The sequence below is a fragment of the Nycticebus coucang genome, chromosome X (assembly GCF_027406575.1).
Source record: "Nycticebus coucang isolate mNycCou1 chromosome X, mNycCou1.pri, whole genome shotgun sequence".
Taxonomy (NCBI): Eukaryota; Metazoa; Chordata; class Mammalia; order Primates; family Lorisidae; genus Nycticebus; species Nycticebus coucang.
Window position 1 is genome coordinate 128,408,912 of NC_069804.1, and position 17,210 is coordinate 128,426,121.

General features: G+C 40.0%; 1 pseudogene across 1 annotated transcript; it reads left to right on the top strand.

Annotated features, from left to right (window-relative positions):
* The first annotated feature begins 15,922 nt into the window (after window positions 1-15,922).
* On the top strand, window positions 15,923-16,806 carry LOC128578333 (survival motor neuron protein-like; annotated as a pseudogene). Its single transcript, XR_008377702.1, has one exon. The product of XR_008377702.1 is annotated as a survival motor neuron protein-like (transcript).
* Window positions 16,807-17,210: the final 404 nt, after the last annotated feature.

Consider the following 17,210-nt stretch of genomic DNA (forward strand, 5'->3'; position numbering starts at 1 on the left):
GGAGCGAGCATCTCAGCAGCACTCTCCGGGGTAGTCCATCAGTCTTAGTTTTTCGCAGCTTCGCCCAAGGTCATTTATAGAAGTAGTACACCACAGGCGTAGAGACTGCTATGTAATAATGTCGGTGTTCTCATCACAAGCTTTTACATGGTCTCATGCTCTTTAAGGAGAGACCAATGATGTTCAATGATGTTAAATCCCTTCCCCAATTCCATATCGCCAAGGTATTTCTCACAGGTGCCTCCTACAATAAGGTAGTAAAGACTTTTATTTCAAAAGTTTTCTAAATGCCTTTCAAAGTCCCCTCCAAATCTATGTAAACTATTAACTACTAAAACCTGGAGTCAAGAATGAAGGGATTTTTTTGGTACATTCCAAGTTATAAAACATTGAGCAGCTGCACTTGTACCTCAGCCCCATTTGCTGTCCTAAAAGACCATGGTGCTAAATCACTTGTAAAGCTGTTAGAGACAACTGTGGCCTTTTTATTTGTTTGTTTCTCTTCGGCCCAGTCTGAAGACAGCCCTCTTATTTCAGCTAGAGAAGAAAGTACCCTTGGCAGGATACTATAACCTTATCCCTTTGTTTCTGACCAGTCCTTGAAAGACTAGAAATCTGACAGGCAGAACACTCCCTCCCAGATGGTGTTCTGTTTTTTGAATTTAGTGAAACTCTCAACAAGCACATTAACAACTGTGTTGTCCCACAAGGGCTACTTCCTCTTCTTTTGTTTCCCTGTACATTCCATTTATAAACATGCATGGCTGTCAACATGAAGAGTTTGTGATCAAAGGAACTTTGGGGTCAGGGTTTGGAACAGAATGGCTGAAAAACAGTTTGATTAGTCATCGCTTTGAACGGATTAAAGCAGCATGAACACCTGCCACACTGAGGGGGACAAAAGGTGAGCCCGTAGAAATAAATTAAACTCATTTTTCTTCTAGGAGAGCATATAGGGCATACTGAACATCATCAAGTCTGTTTCTTCCTTTCCCCAGTGACTAATGAAAGGAAATAGTGAAAGGACATTTAGCATTGATAAGAAATCATCAGACTTCTAGCCAACTTGAGAGCTAGAGAAGGAGCACAAGTGGCTTCATTAGTGATATTTCTCTACATAATGTTGATGTAATAAGGGCAAACTTTGGTAATGAGCCAAGATAAACGAATGGTCAGCCCACACCAGGTCTGGGGTGGGGCTGGAGAGGCAAGGAAAATACGCATCTCCAAATAATTACCACTTGTCGGTCTCTAGCTCTGTAAGTGCTTCATAATTGCCTTTGGCTCAGCCCTGAGCTTTTCCCATTGAATATTTGTTGAGAGGCTTCAAAATAATACAAAAAAGGAAGCTTCCAGACAAAGGAAAGTATCCCCCAAAAGTATTCCCAACACGAGACCATGCTCTGTGAGACCATGCACTGGCATTGGCATTCACGGCCAGCCTGATAGACTCTTGTATATCTGAACTTCATTGAGGATGACATCCTTCCTTTTTTAAAAATTAAAAATGGAAGGAGATTCAGACTCCTTGCTATATTCGGACCATTCCTCTGTTTCAGACAGTGTGGCCAAATTCCATGAGATTTCCCTTTTCTTCAGAAGTTCCTGTCTGAATTCCTTCTGCAATTCCCTTCTGTAAAGTAGATGGTCAGTGCTGAGAAGAGCAGAAACAAAGGATGTGTTTCAGAGTCTGAAGAAAATGGGTAGGTGGGAAAATAACCTCATGTAAGGTTATCAGAGTATTCTGCTTCCTCTCATAGTCCTTCACGTCCTGCATATGCCTTTCTTAAAGCAAAAACCCTACCTGATCTCTTAACCTGAATTCCATTCATAGATAGGTTTCAGGGAGTCCATCAATCTATGCAAATACTATGCAACAATTCACATTCATATGTCCCTAGTCCTGAATATAGAGATTTTATAGCTTTTATCAGATTTTCAACAGGATCTTTTACTCTGAAAAGGTTGAAAATCACAATCTTGGATGCTGCCACTACTGAACATTTGTATGTTTTTCCTCTTGAATTTCAGCAGCATATTTAAGGGAGAGGAAGAAAGAAAAGAAAAGAAAGTGGGAGTTCAGAGTAGCCGTGTCTGGGTAGGTAAGGGAAGAAATTCATCTCAGTCAGGACTAATTGATTGGGATAGCTAAAAAGAGATCCACTGCCTAGGTCTCTGCCATGTTTTTTAATCTTTTCAAGATTGATGTCTTCTCCATTCTTTCTGCTCCTTCCAGACAGGCAGAAATTCCCAACTCCAATTTGAAAAGCACTACCTAATTAACAAATCTATTCTAAGAACCACATTCTTGGCCCCAAGAGTCCTTTACTTATATACTAAGATTACTGTACACACTTGGAATTCTTTTTTCTTTTTTGGCATTTTTTAATTTTTACATATACATGTGTTTATTAGGTTTCCATTTTTTTGCCTTCACAAAATTAAAAAGGCTTAAATTTTAATAACAATAACAATTTAAAATAAGGACTAGAAACAAAAACCTCATAAAGAACGAACGAACATAAATACATTCAGAAAAGGGATCAGACAATTGCTACATGGAAATATTAAGCAATAATAATAATAATGCAAAGAAAGTAACACTCACATTGTCAAATAAGAGTGTCTATTATAGAATGCTTTGACACTGAGGTTCAATATGGAGTCATCAGTTAACTTCTTATTATTAAGTCTCAAAAAATAGACAACTAATATTTATAAATAAAAGTAACAGATAATTCAAAAAAACAGATCATGCCAAATCTTCCAGAAGGGAAGAAATTCCCAACTCCAATTTAAAAAGCACTACCTAATTAACAAATCTATTCTAAGAACCACATTCTTGGCCCCAAGATTCCTTTACTTATACACTAAGATTACTGCACACACTTGGAATTCTTTCCATCCTGTGGTCTTTATATTCTTTTTCATACACCCAATTGAACTTTCTATTTCTAAGAAAAGTTATCGAGCTACATTCTGTCAATTTCTAAAACATAGATGCCTTAATATGTGCTCGCCTGGCATCATTCTACCTTCCCAGGCAGCACACATATCCTTTGCTTCGTAGGGATGGTAGAATTGTCCTGCCAAGGTTTAGAGACAGCATTTTCTTAGAGGATCCCCATCATTTCTTGCAAGCAGATGAATAAAAACCAAACTTTTTGCCACGGACTACAAGGTTTCCATGATTGGATTCTCCTGCCATTCTGCCACTTCTCGGACCTCATCTTCTGCCATCCTTCCCCTTGCTCACACTGCCTCTGCCACACTGGCTTCCTCGTTGTTCTTGAACATACACGCACATGTCAGCCTCACCTCCTTCCCACTGGTTGTTCCCCCTGTTTAGAAATAATCTTCTACTTAGTGTATAATAATCCCCAGAGCTGGCTCCCTTGTTTTCATCAATTCTTTACTCAAATATCACCTTATCAGAAAGGCCTTTCCTTCCCATCTTATTTAAAATGGTGACTAAGCCCCAGACCAGCTTTCCCTTTCCCCCTTACCTTGTTTCATTTTTTTTTTTTTAGTGTGTCTCACCACCTGGCATATTTATTTTTTTCTCCCCCCCGCCCCAACTACAAAGTAAACTCCATGAAGGCAGGAACTCCATCTGTCTTGTGCTCCGCACCTTTCCCCAGCACTTAACACAATGCCTAGCACATAGTAGGCACTCAAAAAATATTTTCTGAATAAGCAATGAGCAATGATGAGCAAATCGCTCAATATCAAAGCTCTCAAATTAAGTGTTTCATTGGCAATTAAGGACAAAAGAAAACACTCCATATTAATCATGCACTTCACTTCTATTCTGAAGACAGGTGAGACCTTAAAAGTGTAAGTTGCATTGCCAAAGCACCTCAACTTAAATTAAAACTCCCATTATTCTTTGTCAAAATGAGAAAGTTGTGACCTGGAGAGGTGCAATGACATTCCCCAGGTTGCACAATTGGTAGATGCCAGAGTCAGGATATCAATCTAGATTCTTAGCTCCAAGTCCAGTGCTCCTTCTATGACATCTCACAGTCTCAATATTTTGCCTCCAGAGAAATTTAGTTGTCTAGGGTTACTGGCTCATCTCAGTTTCCTGGCTTTTTCTTGTTTTTAGCACTTAAAGTTCTGTGTTCCAGGATCCCTATAAGTCCCTGGCAAACTGTGATGGTTCAGCATCCTAACTGCCACTCAGGTCATACATACAACTTCATTCACCTTCCTTTCTGCCCTACAGAACCCATAGGCCAACCCAAATTAATGTCCCTGAGTTTGATATCCCTGCATTCTTATTTATCATACACATGTATACCCTCTGCTTACAGAGAACAAAGATTTAAACAAAAATGTCTATGTACATTTTGTTTGTGCCTAAACATAATAGAGACTGTTTGATAATTCTGGGACAATGTGATTCAGGTCTAGGAAGAAGAAATGCTTGGAATTAGAAGACTGGATTCAAGGGAGAAATCTGCTAATCTTTGGCTATAGGCACAACCCTTTCCCTCTTCCGAACCTCAATTCTTCATTTGAAAATGATAATCCCTGCTGTCCTGCTAATCCTATAATGGTGAAATTAGATATGTGGGAAAAGAACCTGAAAAGGGATGGTTATATTAACAATGTCGCTTCCTAATGCCACAGCCCTTTAATATAGTTCCTGTGGGTCATGACCCACAGGTTGAGAACCACTGCATTAGAAAGTCATGAAGCTGATGATGGGCCTAGAATCACGGGCAGCATGTGGTAGAACAATCTGGTTCATGTCAGCTGTTTTTGTACTCAGCACTGCCTTGGAAAACAAGCAGAGGATCATTAAAACAGTGGAAATTAACAGATTAGCTCTGTCACAATCACATCATTTGGCCTGTACAGAAACAGCGTTAGCTCTGTCCTCATTATAGCCACCTGATGGTAGGAACACAGCACACTTTCATCCTTCTTGCAGCCTATTTACTTATTTACTAAATTTGCCAAATGTGTTCTCTGCCTCTGGGTACAATTAGCAACAGCTAGGATGTGACATCCTGCCATTAGTACCTAGACTACTTCTCAGATGACAGGAAACTTAGAAATAGCCCCATGCTCATCCTTCTAGATAGTCGAAGTAAATGAAATTTAAGAAAACTAACAATATTCAAGCCTTGAACTTTGGAGAACTTGTAACCCACAATTTCCTCATGTAGAGAGGAAATGGCGTGTGTCTCTCAGACACCTAGTTGTTTACATTAAAGTACCTGATGATGAGTTCATGACAAAAGCCTAAAATTTAACTCTGAGGAGAAGAAAAAAAAAAAAAAACATGATGAAAAGGTAAGGAAGAGGCATTTAAAGTTTGGTATTTCACCATGACTTTGGGACTTTTTCTAGAGGCAGAGAGAGACCCACAGTAAGACTGTTGTCACAGTGATTATGACAGCTGAGCCGAGGAAATCTTCCACTTAACACCAGGAAAAATTTGGTAACAGCAAAGTTATTAAATTGGTCATTGATACACCCCAACTCTCCTTTTTCTGCTCCTTACCTACACTCCCAACCTGTGAAAGTCTCCAACTGACTGACAGGCTACGGTCTTCCTCTCACCATGTTCTTTGCTAATGATAGTAAAAAAATGGGAAATAACTTTCCAAATTGGAATTCTGTCCCTATTCTTGCTCCTCTGAAGTCTAGTCTTCACATAGCATCCAAAGAGATCCTTCTAAATTTTCCAGTTTCCCATCTCATAGCAAGTAAATGGCGAATTACTTGATGTGGATAATCCTCACTATTATCCACAAGGCCTGCCTTACCTGTCCTCCAACTCCCCAGTTACCACTCTGGCCTTATTTCCTACAACTGCTTCTCTTGGTTCCACAACTTCTACCATGCTGGCCCTTTTGCTACTCTGTACAGGAGAAGCCATTCTCCTGCTTCAGGCCCCTGGCACATACCTTATACCCTCTGCCCAGAATGTTCTTCCTGGGTTATTTTAGTCCCTTCAGCCCTTTACTCAGATGTCACCTTCTCAGTAATCTCGACCCTGGTCTCTCCAGCTAACACTGCAACTCCGTCACTTAGGATACTTTTGATATTTCCTATTACCATTTCCTGCTTTATTTTTCTCCCTGACACTTATCACCAGCTAACATACAATGATATATTTTGCTTATCTTTTTCTACTGCCTATTTCTCTTAAAAAGATAGACAGTAAGCTCCTCAAAAGTGAAGACTGTTCGTTGGTTTCTCTTCTATCTCTAGAATGCAGAAATAGGCTTCAACCTTAGCAAGCACCTATTAAATATTGGTTAAGGGAATTAATGAGAAAAAGAATGAATGAAAAAGATTCCTCCCCTAGGGTACGCTAAGCTAAGCTAAGGTAAGCTATGCTAAGATCAGCTCAGATCTTTTGTTCTTTACAGGAGAAAAGAATTACTACATGGTTTAATCAGTGCAAATACATATGCCTCCATTTATGGACAGATGCAGGAGATACTGAGATACTTGAGGACAAAGAAACTGCCTTCCCTACCTGCCCTTGGAGGTAGGCACTCCCTCCCTGAGCTTAGTGGAAAAGCCACATCAATAGGATGAGAGGCAGGGGCTACATCCAGCACAGGTAAAACTGGTTTGATTTTGGCAAGCTATCATAAATTAAGAGGTTACTATTTGCTCAGCCCTTTACATAACCACATAAAATCCTCACAGTAATTTATCAAAATAGATATCATTAACCTCATTTTGTAGAAGAGGAAACTAAGACTCAAAGAAATTGAGTAACTTGCCAAAAGTCTCATGACCAGAAATACACAGAACTGGGTTTCAAAGCCAGGTGAAAAGCATGCAGAGATTCTGCTCTTTTTTTTTTTTTTTTGAGACAGAGTCTCACTGTGTCACCCTCAGTAGAGTGCTGCGGCGTCACAGCTCACAGCAACCTCAAACTCTCGGGCTTAAGTGATTCTCTTGCCTCAGCCTCACAATTATCTGGGATTATAGGCGCCCTTCACAACGCTTGACTGGCTGTTTTTTGGTTGCAGTTGTCATTGTTGTTTAGCAGGCCCGGGCAGGGTTCGAACCCGCCAGCCCCAGTGTATGTGGCCGGCACTATAACCACTGAGCTACAGGTATCGAGTCAGACTCTGCTCTTTCTACTCCACCATGTGGCTCTAGGCAAAGAGAGGCTATATACCTTCATCCAAGGTTTTCATCCTGACAAGTAGGTCAGAATCCTCAGACTCAGCATTACGTGGCATTTGCAGTGAGCATCTTCAGTTTCCAGCTACAAAAGGCCTCTGGACTGTCAGGAATTAAATCGCTGCTCTGCCCCGCCCCCTGCAGCACAACATCACAAATGTCCATCTTGTCCCTTGCAGTCTATTGACTGTATTTGCCTATCTTCACCTGCCTGTATTTCATTTCATTATCATAGCTGGAGCTGGAAAGCCCAAACTAGAATTTGACACTCTTGTCACATAGCAGTCTGATCACATCGGGAGAAGAGGAATACATGTATTCCTGCTTGGTGATGGCATGCTGGTAGACTCTAAGGAATTTCAAGTCTGTATCACCGTACAGAGTGAGTTCCCAGAGACAAAATGTTCCACTAAGCAGCAAATGAGCAGGAAGCACCAGGCTCCTTTGAGATCTGCCAAGGAATTTTCCTCCCCTTCTTAGAGTAGCTGCCTTTCCACCAAACAAGAGACTCTGTTATTCATTGGATATATGTTGACTGACCAGGCCCTGTGCGAGGTGGATGTGACAGAATGGTGAACGTGATTCTATCTACTGCATTCTATCCATGTGGCAAAGACTGTGAGGAGGATAGGAAAAGAATGCAGGGAAATTATAGAGTGGGGCACGGTAATTTTTAGAGTTTTAAAGGTGACAAAGAGAAAGATATTTCTAAAAAGATGACAAAGAGCCCCTCAAATCTTTTTTTACATCAATCAAATACTTAAACACCCAATATTTTTCAAGGTTTTCCCTTGGGTCTTATACATCCAGATGATTTACTTCAAAATGGGGGCAGGGAGAACTTCACATCACCAGTTCACTAAAATGCTGTGGCCATGACTGTCCCACGTGTACTGGGGACTCTGTGGTCTGTGGTCCAAAGCCAAAGAATTCCCTAACAGTGATCAACAATCAAGTAATGTCAGCAATTGCTCACAAGGGAGAGGGGGAAGCTGAGAACCTGAATTCTAGAACTCTAAAAGCCAAAAGGCATCTAGAATCCATCTACCCTGTTTCCCCGAAAATAAGACCTACTTACAGGAAAGATAAGACGTCCCCTGAAAATAAGACCTAGCACATCTTTGGGAGCACACCTTAAAATAAGACACTGTCTTATTTTCGGGGAAACAGGGTAGTTGAGTGGTTTGCAAACCACAGGGTAGAGAAGTGGGGGGAGGAGCCCAGTTCAGTGGATCAGACCACAGATCCTACACTCAAAATTAAAACAATGCAACTTTACTATTTGAGATGAGAAGGTCTTGTTGCTAAAAAAAATAAAATAAAAGTAAAGTAACCCACTTGCCCATTTTAGAGACAAGAGAAATGAGGCTCAAAGAAGGGAAATAATTTGCCCTAGATCTCATTGCGTAAATTTTCCTTTTTTTTTATGTAAGAACAGGAACTTGTTTTGTTTCCCAGGCTGGAGTGTGATGGCTGATCATAGCTGTCTGCAGCTTTGAACTCCTGGGCAAAATCAATCCTCCTGCTGCACCTCCTGGGTTGCTGGAGCTATGGGTGTATGCCACCACACCCAGCTAATTTTAATTTGTTTTGTTTTGTCTTTGGAGAGACATGTTCTCGCTACATTGCCCAAGGTGGTCTTGAACTGCTCACTTCAAGAGATCCTCCAACACTGGCCTTCCAAAGTGCTGGGATTATAGATGTGAGCCACTGTCCCAGGCCTTCACACTGTGTAACTGTTAAGCAAATGATTTTGCCTCATTGAAATAATGCATACAAACATTTAACACAGTGCCTGAGACATACCAGGTATGAAAAAATATTCATTACTACGAGCATTATGATGATCACAGTGAGGGTTAGGATGAGGATGATGAGGCAGTTCTCGTTAGTCCTTGAAACCCAAGTTCTTTGCTTTGCAAACCAGGATTCTGTTCCCTACGTCAGACAGGCTGGGCACAGGTTTTTCAGCAGAATTTGTCAGCATGAGTTGACAGTTGACCACTCCCTCCTCTTGGATTCATGTGATTCTTTCCTATTTCAGAGAAATGCACTCACTGGCTTTGCATCCTACCTCACTGGCCCTGCTGCCTTTTCCTCATTCCTTGAGCATTAGCCTTCCGATTGCCTCGGGGCTTAGGCTTCAGCTATCTATTCTACGTACACTCTCTAGCTCATTCAGACCCATGATTTTAAATTTCATCTATACAGTGATGATTAAGAAATGTGTATGTCCAACCTGAAAAATGCTCATCATCCTTAATCATCAGAGAAATGCAAATCAAAACTACTTTGAGATATCATCTAACTCCAGTGAGATAAGCCCACATCACAAAATCCCCAAACCAGAGACATTGGCGCGGATGTGGAGAAAAGGGAACACTTCTACACTGCTGGTGGGAATGCAAATTAATACATTCCTTTTGGAAAGATGTTTGGAGAATACTCAGAGATCTAAAAATAGACCCGCCATTCGATCCTATAATTCCTCTACTAGGTATATACCCAGAAGACCAAAAATCACATTATAACAAAGATATTTGTACCAGAATGTTTATTGCAGCCCAATTCATAATTGCTAAGTCATGGAAGAAGCCCAAGTGCCCATCGATCCATGAATGGATTAATAAATTGTGGTATATGTACACCATGGAATATTATGCAGCCTTAAAGGAAGATGGAGACTTTACCTCTTTCATGTTTACATGGATGGAGATGGAACATATTCTTCTCCATAAAATATCTCAAGAATGGAAGAAAAAGTATCCAATGTACTCAGCCCTACTATGAAACTAATTTCAGCACAAGAATGTGGGGAAAGGGGCAAGGGAAGGGAGGGGAAGAGGGAGGATGGGTGGAGGGAGGGTAATTGGCCTAGGACCACACCTACGGTGCATCTTAGAAGGGTACAGATGAAACTTACTAAATGCAGAATATAAATGTCTGAACACAATAACTAAGAAAATACCATGAAGAGTATGTTAACCAGTTCGATGAAAATATTTCAAATTGTATATAAAACCAGCACATTGTACCCAATGATTGTATTAATGTACACAGCTATGATTTAATAAAAAAAAAATTGTCAGAGAAAAAAGAAATGTGCATGTCCAGCCCAGACCTCCCTCTCCTAGGCTCCAGACCCAGCACCTCCACTTCAATACCAACATCTCAAATTAAATATGACTATAACAGAATTATTGATTTTCCTCTCAAACTTGCCCTCTCTCTACTGTTCCTCACTTCAGTAAATACCTCCAACGTCCTCCCAGTTGTTCTAACCAAAAAACCAAGCAGCTCTTTTCTTTTCCTCCAAGCCCATATCCAATTCTTCATCAAGTCTTGTTGGTTATATCCCCAAAATTCATACTATTCACAAATTCACCCCCGCATTGCTAAAATCTTAAGCTAAGGTGCCATTATCTTTGGCCTAAATAAGACCAACAGCCTCTGGTCTGATCTCCCTACATTCATTCTTACCACCATCCCTGTATTCTCCATGCAGCAGTCAAACTGATCATTTAAAAATTGTTAATCAAGTAATGTTCCTCTGCTTTAAACTCCACACAATACCTTCTCATTGGTCTTGGAATAAAATCCAAACTCCTTACCTCAGCCTACATGCCCATGTATGATTTGGCCTAAGACTGCTCTTGCCCTTGCTCACCGGCTTTGTTGATGTTATGGTTGTTTGTTTGTTTAGTATGTCCCTTAAATTTGCACTTGTTTCTTCTGCTGGGAATCTGCTTCTCACAAAATGTTCTGGACTCTTTTCTTCTCATCACTGAGGTCTCAGTTCAGATATGACCTCCTTAGAGATTCTTCCAACATTTCTAGGTAAAGCAGCAGAGCCCTGCCTCCCTGTCAGTACACTCTATCCCACTGCCCTGCAAATTTTTTTCATAGCACTTATCACAAATTAAAATTATATGTACATATATGTAATGTTTTTACTTGTTTACATTTTTAATGTCTCCTTCCCACACACTAGCCAGTTGAATGTCATTTCCATGAGGGCAGTAACTTTACCTAGTCCACTCCTGTATCCCCAGCACCTAGAACAGAGCCTCAGAAATTCTCTGTTGAGTACACAAGTAAAAGAAGAAATTACTCTCTCATCACATCTTTCCTAATACATTATCCCCCTTCACAGTCATTTTTTTTATAAATTAATAAATCAGATTTGAGAGCCAAACTTAAAAAAAAAAAAGAAGAAATTAAAGTAGAAACTCAACTTGTTCCCAACATTCTCTGCCTAACTCCATGAAGCTCCTTTCCCAAATTAACTCCACGTTCTAGGTAAAACTGAATCTGGGAAGAACATGCTCTCCACCCCACCCACACACTGACAGGCAAATTAAGCATCAATATAGCTCTCTGAAAGTATTCTCTTCATGGCATAACTGTGATTTTCCAGTCTACAAAAGATATTAATGAAAAAGAATCCATCATGATCCAAAGTATTGTTCCTAGCTATGGTCATGATGAATGTACAACAATTAAGGCATTCCAACTCGTGTCACTTTCTTGGCATGCTCCAATGAAGGAGGATGCTATAAATAAAGAGGTTAAAAACATCACCTGTTGCAAACATTCTAAAGGAAAAAAGTTCCAGTATAGAACCCTCCAGGATAATAATTCTGGTGATGAATGGTTTATTGTTTTAAAAAAACTGACTTGTAGAACTACTAACACAGGGCAGAAGAAGAGTATGCTGGCATGCAAAGTCTCTCCAATTCAGGGTCAGGAGCCTTGAAAATATGTCAAAGTTGGGATTAAAAAGCAAGATTGGCCCTAAGCAACATGGTACAATGAGGGAATCTGTCCAATGGAGGAAGTAAAAAGTGTAAAGAGGTGGTTACATTCTCTCTTTATCATTCTGTTACCTGTGGAAAGATGTGGAGGAATAGAGTGGAATTTGGATCGACGCTTGTGGCAAAATAGATTGCAACATTGAATTCACCTGAGAATATTAAAAAAAAAAAAAATCATGCCTAGGCTTCACCCCCAGTGATTCTGATTTAATTAATCTGGAGCAAGTCCCAGGCACTCGTATGTTGTTTAAGCTTCCCGGTAACTCCAATGTGCTATCGGATTTGAGAACCATTTTTAGCACACACAAATCTTAAGAAGAAGGCCTAAGTTTGTTCCTTTGAGAACTCAGAGGTTCTCAAAGTATGATCACCAGACCAGCAACAACAATATAACCCAGGAACTTGTTTGAAATGCATATTATGGGATCCTCTCTCAAAGCCACTGAATCAGAAATTCTGAAGATGGAGCACAGCATTCTGTGTTTTAAACAAGCTCTCTAGGTGATAAAGATGCACCCTCAGGTGAGCGAACCACTACTTTAACCAGCAGTACACATTGAGTGAACACACTGACTCTGTAATAGAGTTAAACAGCTGGAGAAAAAGGAGCAACTAGAGGCTCTTTGACTCAAAACTGAACTAAAGTACTACAGCAATAGCTATTTTTGTAGGGATCTCACCCCAAGAAATTTAAGAATAAGCACTAAACCAAAATAAAAGTAGATCCTTAAATCCAAGCTTACAAGGTGCTATATCTGGAAACATTTAAGAATTAACAAGAAAGTACTGATTTGTACCTAGGGGATTCTTTCCTTTTTTAAAAGAGTAGTTATTTGAGGTGATGAATATGTTAATTACCTTGATTTAATTATTTCAGAATGTACATGTATATCAAAACGTACTGTGTACTTTAAATACATAATATTATGTGTCAATTATGCCCTAATAAAGCCAGGAAAAAAATCTAAAAACATTAGTACTATAGAAGTGCTTTAAAAAATTATTAGAGTGCAACAGAGTTCTATGGGAAGCTTGTTAAAAATGTAGATTCCTGGGCCCCATGCCCAGAGATTCTGAGTTATTAGGTCTGCAGTGGACCTGAGAAATTAATATTTTAAATTTTTTTTTGGCAATTCTGTAGATGACCCTCTTACTAAACTTTAACAAACACTGTTCTATATAAAATCCACCTGTTTTATCAATGGGCTGATTGAAAAATTCTGATTGAAAACTGTCAATAATCTTGATCACAGATGAAATGTGTGCCTTATACACGTAATCATGTGATCTTGCAAATAAAGTCATCTGGCATCATTCTGGTGGCTATATCCTAACTTTTTGAGAGACGGTGACTCACTCTGTAGCCCCAGATGGAGTGAACTGGCACAATCATAGCTCACTTTGCCTCAAATTCCTAGGCTCAAGCCATGCTCTGGCCTCCCAAAATGCAGGGATTACAGGCATGAGGCATGGTGCCTGAGCAGGAAACAGCCTTTTGGAGCACTGAATCCACATACCCAGAATTAGGGAGTAACAACAGTAACAGCAAAAGCAGGACCAACAAAGTAGACATGTGGAAGCCGACTGCAACTTGTTTTATACTTTCTATTAATTCTTTTTTTTAAAGGTGAATGCTTACATTTTTATTTTTAATTACTATGGGTACATAATAGGTGTGTATATAGAATATATTAAGGTAATTGGAGTACCCATCTCCTCAAGGATTTAGCATTTCCTTTTGTTAGAAAAATTCCAATTCCATTCTTTTAGTTATTTTCAAATATATAATAAATTATTTTTTAACTATAGTTGCCCTATTATGTTACCAATTGTATTCCTTTTACCTAACTATACTTTGTACCCATTAATTGCTCTGTCTTAATCCCCCTCTGCACTCTGCTCTTCCCAGCCTCTGGTAACCATCGCTCTACATCTTCATGAGTTCAGTATCTTTTAACTCCTATATATAAGTGAAAAAGAAGTGATAATTCATCTATCTGTGTCTGTCTTATTTTACTTAACATAATGTCTTCCAGTTCTACCCATGTTATTGCAAATGACAGGATTTCATTCTTTTTCATAGCAAAATAATATTCTTCTGTATATAATGTGCCACATTTTTCTTATTAGTTTATACATTGATGAGCACTTAGGTTGATTTCATATCTTGGCTATTGTGAATAGTACTGCAATAAACATGGAAGTATAGATACCTCTTAATATACTGATTTCCTTTCTTTTGTATATACCCAGCAGTGGGATTGCTGGATCGTATGGTCATTCTATTTTTAACTTTCCATGAAACTTCCATGCTCTTCTCCATAGTGGCTGTACTAATTTATATCCCCACCAACAGTGTACAAGGGTTTCCTTTTCTCCATATCCTTGCTATTCTTGCAGGCTATTCTCCAGGCAGCAGCCAGAGTGATCGTCTTAAAATCGTTAATCAAGTAATGTTGTTCCTCTGCTTCAAACTTCACACAACACCTTCTCTGCAGGCAGAATGGGAACTGAAGACCCATTCTTGGCAGGGGAGGGCACCCCCAGAAAAAGGGAAAATTAAAAAGTAAGCTGAAGGAGTCGGAACAAAGAAAAGTCAGCTAGTTTACCTTTAAGCCAGCCATTGCTAAATTTCTTATCTGAACAAGTTTCTGGCCTTTCCTGAAACTCTAGCCTACTGGGGATACAGCTTACACAAATACCCCTGCTAAGTCTGTGAACATTCTGAGGAAAATAATGGCCATAGAAAAGACTATGGCAAGTTCTAGAAAAGATACATCTGCTAGGTTGTTTCCTACCCATGAAACAGACAAAGAAGATGCCTATTGTGGAGATTTGCATTTGGCTGGGGCAGACACCAAGTGAACAGCTCCAGTGCTGAGATACGGGCAGGAGGGCTTACATCCCTTATGGCAGAGGACAATCCTCTGTGGTGGTGATGAGAGGAAAATGCCTCTCTCCCACCAATTCCTCGGAGGAGATTAACGCCAGTGGCATTTTACTCCACTAGTGAACTAGTGGTGTGCACCTCCCTAGGAATCTGTGCGTGTGACTCCAAACAGGAGGCTTCCCCTCCCCACAACAAGGCTCAAGTTTCAGATTTCTCAAAACTGCTCACATCCTTAAAGTTAATAATAATAACAATAGGAGCTAGTATGCTCACTCAGAGAAACTGCTGGTGTCTTTGTTCCCTCCCTCAGCTGACCACCTGGGCAAAGAGATTTAAATAAAAGCTGAGAGGAACAGAAACTCGGGACCACTCCCAGAGCCTACAAATGGGCTATGGTCCCCTGAGCTCCCACCTTTGAAAATTCTACTCATGTCTCTTTCTTTATTGTCATTCCTAACTTTGTATTTCTTCAGTCGGTTGTGCCAGTTCCACAGGTCTTAGCAGACCCTGCCCCTAGGACAGGACCCCAACACTTCTCATTGGACTGGGAATAAAATCCAAATTCCTTCCCTTAGCCTATAAGCCCATATATGATTTGTTCCAACCCTTCTCTCTCCCTTTCCTATATCCACTCCACAGCACCTGGTACAAGCAGAGATACAAATTGCTTAGCAGGTACTTGTTAATTTATCTATTATCTATAACTCCTTATTTTACAGATTACCACAAACCCAGGTTATATATCTGCCACACAGGCATCAGAAATGTGGGGATCTCTTTCTGTATGCTTTTTTGTGCAATTTTATGTCATCCATGATGCATTGAAGCATTGATGAGTATCCTGTTATGTGTGCAAAGACAGAGCTGACTTTGAAAGTAGGCAAAGTAGGCCACATCTACAGTGTAAGCTTCCAGTCCTCTGCCCCTACATGTGCATATGAACTCTGTCTCCTGTAACTTCCTTGTTAGAGACCCATTTCTGTTGGTACTGAAGATAAAGCAGTGCTAAGGGGGAAGTTCACAAAGTTAAATGTCTACATAAAAAAAAAAAAACAGAATGGGTGGCAACAGGGGTGGTGGAGGCAGAGGTGTGGTCCCAGAGCAAGAGGACTCGATGCTGTTCCTGGGAGGTACAGGCCAGAGTGATGATTCTGACATTTGGGACGATACGGCATTGATAAAAGCTTATGATAAAGCTGTGGCTTCATTTAAGCATGCTCTAAAGAATGGTGACATTTGTGAAACCTCAGATAAACCAAAAGGCACACCTAGAAGAAAACCTGCTAAGAAGAATAAAAGCCAAAAAAAAGAAAACTGCAATGCCCTTGAAACAGTGGAAAGTTGGTGACAAATGTTCTGCCATTTGGTCAGAAGATGGTTGCGTTTACCCAGCTACCATTGCCTCAGTTGATTTTTAGAGAAACCTGTGTTGTGGTTTACACTGGATATGGAAATAGAGAGGAGCAAAATCTGTCTGATCTACTTTCCCCAACCTCTGAAGTAACTAATAATATAGAACGAAATGCTCAAGAGAATGAAAATAAAAGTCAAGTTTCAACAGATGAAAGTGAGAACTCCAGGTCTCCTGGAAATAAATCAAATAACATCAAGTCAAAAACTACTCCATGGAACTCTTTTCTCCCTCAGCCTCCCCCCATGCCAGGGTCAGGACTGGGACTAGGAAAGGCAGGTTTAAAATTCAATGGCCCGCCACCACCGCCGCCACCACCACCACCCCACTTCCTGTCATGCTGGCTGCCTCTATTTCCTTCTGCTCCACCAATAATTCCCCCACCACCTTACATATGTCCAGATTCTCTTGATGATACTGATGCTTTGGGAAGTATGTTAATCTCTTGGTACATGAGTGTCTATCATACTGGCTATTATATGGGTTTTAGACAAAATCAAAAAGAAGGATGGTATTCACATTCCAGTTAAGGAGAAATACTGAGGATAGAGCGACAAGTCAAATGGCACCACTAAAGAAATGATCAGACAGGTCCAGAATGTGGAATACTATAGAAGATAACGGCCTCGTTTCTTGAAAATATCAGAGTTGGGAAGGAAAAAAGGAGGTGCAAATGGGTAACTGTTCTGGATTTAAAGTTGCTTAAGAGACATAACCAAATGCAACATGGAATCCTTGATTGGACCCTATTTTAAAAAACACCTGACTTAAGGTAGGGGAAATTGAGAAAATGAATATGGACTGGATTTTAAATGATATTAGACAATTATTGCTAATTGTATGGGCTGTGAAAAGGATGTTGTAGTTTAGAAGGTTGTGGTTCCCTATTCCACAGAAACTGTTCCATAACATCCCAAGAAGGAAAGAATTCTCC